The 5,254-nt window shown below is 50.0% G+C and overlaps 1 long non-coding RNA gene across 3 annotated transcripts; it reads right to left on the reverse strand.

The window, feature by feature from the left end:
• Positions 1-454: 454 nt before the first annotated feature.
• Positions 455-4,684, reverse strand: LOC125393944 (uncharacterized). Of its 3 annotated transcripts, none has more exons than XR_014999313.2 (3): positions 3,978-4,684; positions 2,627-2,875; positions 455-2,364 (listed from the first exon to the last, which is right to left on the reverse strand). It is a non-coding gene; the product is annotated as an uncharacterized LOC125393944 (long non-coding RNA). The 3 variants fall into 3 exon arrangements; XR_007230016.3 differs by lacking the exon at positions 3,978-4,684 and adding an exon at positions 3,695-3,967; XR_014999312.2 differs by lacking the exon at positions 3,978-4,684 and having other exon boundaries at positions 2,627-3,684.
• Positions 4,685-5,254: the final 570 nt, after the last annotated feature.

The raw sequence follows: 5,254 nt of genomic DNA on the forward strand, positions 1-5,254 counted from the left end.
TTCTTCAGGAGCCCTCCACGTTGTTTTTGCTGATACATGGTCTCGCACTGGGCTGGGGCTCACCAATTCAGCTAGGCTGGCTGAAAGGGATCCTCCTGACTCTATCTCCTCAACACTGAGATTACTTATGCTGGAAGAAGGGTTAGGGCTGCCTCTTTCTACTGCAATGCCACGAGGCTTGAGGGTCCTAAGGGTCATGGCAAAGTGATATTCTTGAAAATGTGTTCCCCTTCCCCCTTTCCTTTCCCTTCATTCCTCCTTCCCCTGCCTAATTCAGCTCCTGTCTATCAGCCTATGTGGTGGCAGGAAGCCCAATTAAAGCACAGTAAGCACCAACTTATGAAACCTCAAAATACATGTGACCGGTTACAACTACTACAAACATTAGGGTACTTTTATAAATAATCACTTGTGGCAGCCACGTCCGCCAGCAGAAGAGACGACCACAACAGGATTCTTCTTAGAACATTCTTTATTGGGAGCGCACAACTTGAGGATGATGGTGAAGGACCCCGGAACCTGGCACCTGAGATGTGGCCATGTCTTAATGGCTCTGGCCGCTCCTGATCTTACGCGCGTCAGCTCACGATTGGCGGCTGGATCGCCCCATTCGGGAAGGCGCACCAAGCGCCTCGGGGCGGGGCCGAAGCTGCTTGAGAGGCAGGAAATGACGGCAGGGTTGTGGCACCTTGGCGCCCTACAATCACTGTCTTATTTAATATTTATTTATTTATTATATGTACAGTATTCTACTTGCATATATTCCTATAGGTCAGAAGAAGGTGTCTTATTTCATTATAGTTGGTTGTGAACCACCACGTGGTTTCTGGGAATTGAACTCAGGTCCTCTGAAAGAGGAGCTAGTGCTCTTAACCTCTGAGCCATCTCCCCAGCCCCGACATTAGGATATTTCCAGTATTCACTTGGAAATGTCCGCACCAACAGCTCTGAACACCAGGTCCAGTGCAGCCCACCAGACCCAGCGAGCATCTGACTCCTGATTCGTGACCTTTGCTTTGGTGGTAGTAGGGGGATGTTTATTTGTTTTATGTGAGTTTGTTTTGGGGGTTTTGTTGTTGCTGCTGTTGTTGTTGTTGTTGTTTGAGATTGGGTTTATCTGTGTAGCCTTGGCTGTTGAGGAACTCACTCTGTCTCTAGACCAGGCTGGCTTCCATTGCAGAGATCCACCTGCCTCTGCTTCCCTTCCAAGGGCTGGGATTAGAGGCATGGCATACAAATGTGAAATAATGGCATCACCTTTTTTCTCCCTTTGGCACTATTCCCAGTTTCTCAGCTCAACTGCAGAACCATGTCAAGTTCTTCTCGTCTGTACATGGTCCCTCAGTCCCGGTCCTCACTCCCTACATCGAGCCTCCAGTGTCTCATTCATTGTCACCAAATAAATGAATCCAGGCCAGAGTCTTAACGACCACCCTAACACAGAGACCCTCACTACCTCTCAATATCCAGAATTCTCTCTGTAGACCAAGTTGACCTCAAACTCACTGAGATCCACCTCCCTCTGCCTCCTGAGTGCCGGGATTAAAGGCGTGCGCCATCACCGCCCGGCTATCTTTATTAGCTGTAGCTTCGGGTAAACCAAAACTCTGCCCTCAAAAATCATTAATGGCTCTCAAATTCTAATAAAACAATGCCCCCTTGATTTGAAGAGCTGTGGCAGCCCAGTATCTGGAGCCAATCCTCATTTCCAGGTTTCTTCCTCTCTTCATTCATCCTTCCTAGGAGCAGGGCCATCACTGAGAACAATCGCCAGTTCCTGGAGCAGGGCAGGGAGCCTCGCTGGCTTTTCCATGTCCCAGGCATTCTCGCTATAGCAATAGGTTTGTCATGCATCCTCCCCTTTGGATTCCAAACTAATATCTTGCACACAAGTCTCAAGAACCCCAAGCAACAAAAACAAAGCAAAAGAATACAATAAAATGCAAGGGCTGCCGATTTCAAAGCCACGTTTTTTAGTTTGTTTCCTTTACGGCGAGGAAGCCGAGGCTCACAGGGGTGGCTGTGGCTGGACTGAGGCTGGTGGGCAGCAGGCCCCTCTAGTGTCTGTTGCTTTCACCAATTTACCGCGTGATCAGAGATGCTCAGTGAATGCAGAATGAAGCCCTTCAGCGCCAGGTACTGAACTGTCAGTTAAGAGAAGAGGTATGGAGCTTAAGCTGCAAGTGTCCAGGAGGTCTCAGTCGCCACCGACTAGGCTGGTTAAAGACACATGAAGAGGGGGCTGGAGAGATGGCTCAGTGGTTAAGAGCATTGCCTGCTCTTCTAAAGGTCCTGAGTTCAATTCCCAGGAACCACATGGTGGCTCACAACCACCTGTAATAAGGTCCGGTGTCCTTTTCTGGCCTGCAGGCATACATGCAAACAGAATATTGTACACATAATAAATAAATAAATATTTTTTTAAAAAAGACACATAAAGAACCCTGGGGTTGATTTTTGAACATCAGAACATTGTCCATTCATCTCTATGCCCAAAGAAACCGCTGTCATTAGCCCCGCATCCAGAGATATAAGATTATATACCAGGTCAAAGGATCTGCCTCCCCGTGATAGTCATATTGGCTTGGGTTCCACACTATTAAAAAGTATCAAAATGTTGGCTTACTTGTGAAACCACATCCTGTTCTTTAGCAATGGTTCAGGAGCTGAATGACCAGATGTGGCAAGTTGATCGGAAGATGTCCGGACAGTAGAGCAGCCTTAGGGTGTCAGTAAGACACAGACCGTACGTGACTGTCTCTCAGGTAAATGGCTGCATTGGGTCACTGACGTCAGAGGAAGGGATTTAGGAGATCATCTGGTGAAGGTTGGCTTTGAAGATTTCACAGCTTTGAGCGAGGTCTCTACTTTCCACCTCCAAAATAAAACCACAGAGGGCAGGACAAGGTCAACCGCTGCCTAAGAAGAAATTCACTGGGGGTGCGGTTCAGCACAGCCAGAGCAGAAGCAGAGAAGTAGGGGCGGGGCTAGGGACGCAGTGACTAAAGAAAGTTCTGCCAGGCCAGCTCAGAAGGTGGAGGCAGGAGGAGCAAAGTTGAAGGTTGACCTCAGAAACATAGTAAGTTCAAGCCCAGCCCAAGTATCAGACCCTGTCTCAAAAAGAAAAAGTGAAACACGGGGGTGGGGGTGGGGGTGTGTGTGTGTTCTGGACCATGACCCCAGGTTAAGGTCTCTGCTATCCAGAGGGAACTAGTACAAACCAGCGTGGGCAGAAGCAGGCCCAATGACTGACATTTGTGCCTGCCACAATCTACTACCCACACTGAGGGCTCCAGCAAAGGACCTCTCAAAATGCCTGTAAAGTGGAGGTGATGACCGAATACCTACTTGACAGGGTGTCAAGAGGAATAAAAGAGGGTCCCACACTGTGCTGGCACTGGGGAGCGCTCACAGAATGGAATGCCTGTCCATAGTTCATACGCCCCTCCCCAACCCTTAGCTAATCCATAAACACTGTGAGAGGAGCCGGTGCCAGCCTTCTCCCAAGTACTCAGAGGGAACACGGAACACCGGATGCTTTAGGTGTTGACTGTTGGACATTGGGGCAGTTGAGCTGTTAGGTCACCTGTGACAACATGGGCCGACCGTCAGAGAAACCTCTGGAGTCCTTTACTTGGGGAAGAAAAAGCAGTAAGACCTTGAGCCTTTTAAAGGAAATCAAAGTGTCCCTTACTGCCCCCCATTCGGTAGATGGAAGATGCGCGTTCGGGGCAGGCAGAGCTGACTTGCAAAGCTGGGCCGCTGTGTCCGCGCTGGGGTCCTGCGGTTCAGCTCCGTGAAGCCGAAATGCCAGTCCAGCCTTTGTTTTGTCCCGATCTGAGCAGCCGTGGGGCGGTGCAGACTGAGTTTGCAAAACGCAGGCTCCCACCAGGGTGGCGGGGCTCACCTGTCCCTGCTGGAGCAAGGTGAGCCCCTGCCAACGAGATCACGTGGCCTCCCAGTCCTCCTCAAGTTACCTGGAATGTCTAGGCGGAGGCCAGAAAGACCCGGAGCTGCGCGCGCAGGTGGTTTGCCCCAGTTAGTCTTGTTTGTCTTGAAACGGAGTACGTGTATGTTGGGGGTGCATTCAATCCCCTCTTTGGGGAAGGAGAGAGAGGTTGCAAATATACCCGAAGTGCATACCTAAATCTGCAGTGGCTGGGGACTGAAGTCTTGGCACCCATCCCCACTGTTGTGGCCAGATCAGAAGGGTCATTGTGTGAGCCATGGCGACTGAGCCTGGCTGTATAATAGGCGCATTATGAAGCTATGCACCTGGCTCCCGCGGAGCCTGGGAGTGAAACACTGCTTGCAGAAAGCCGAGAGGAGGCCTTCCGTTGTGTCAAAAGAAGGCTGTACAGGATATCTAATTCCAGTCATTGTGTGGGGGGCATCACAGAGCCCCCGAGAAGCCAAAGGGTGCCTGCCAGTCACTTCCCAGCCTCTGGGACTTCTCAGTGTCCCACAGGACTTTAAAACAAAGGGGAAACAGTTTCACTGTGGCCTGTATCAAAGAAATTGGACACGAACAGGTTTAGTTCAGAATCTAAGACCAGAAAGGAGGCAAAAAATGCTGGAAGCGTTTCCCCTCGGAGGGGGTGGGGGGAAGGGGTGCATGCAGGCACCTCCAAAATTAACCTAACTGGAAAAGGAAGAAAAGTCAGATAATACCCTTTCTGCCATCCCCTAATACCTTAAGGAGTTCAAAGGTTTTCCAAGCCTGGGGCGTCGGCGGTTATAATTACACAGTAAAATACCTAAGGTTAATGAGTAACCTCCAAAGGAAGTTACTGCACATAATGACGGCAATTTCTCTGAACTAAATGTTAAAAATACGGCCTGTAATACTATGTGAAGGAAATGGTGGCAATTGGCAAATGGAACCCTGTTGCTTGGTAACAGAACCTGAGCTATGAGCTTTCTTTCCTCTCTACCTGCCCGAAAGGGGTGGGTGGGAAGAACTAGGTTCCCGCCTGCAGTCTGAGAAGCAAGCCGGCTTCCGCAGACACTGACGGCCAACCCAGAAAAGGGAAGCAGATGTGGCTAGACCAGGAAGAATTCCCCAAGAATCCCTTAGCGGTCGAGGAAGTCGGGAACAATCTGGAAGTGAATGGGGATAGGGAAGCAAGTTCAAATGAGTACTCCACAAGCCGAACCCTTCAGACACACCTTAACCCTCCCACCATCCCCACCACCGCTAAATCTCCCCTGCCTTTTGGCTTCTGCCTGTTCTAACACTTTGAACCTGGCAATG

Source organism: Myodes glareolus, chromosome 20, assembly GCF_982192425.1.
Source record: "Myodes glareolus chromosome 20, mMyoGla1.1, whole genome shotgun sequence".
Classification (NCBI taxonomy): domain Eukaryota; kingdom Metazoa; phylum Chordata; class Mammalia; order Rodentia; family Cricetidae; genus Myodes; species Myodes glareolus.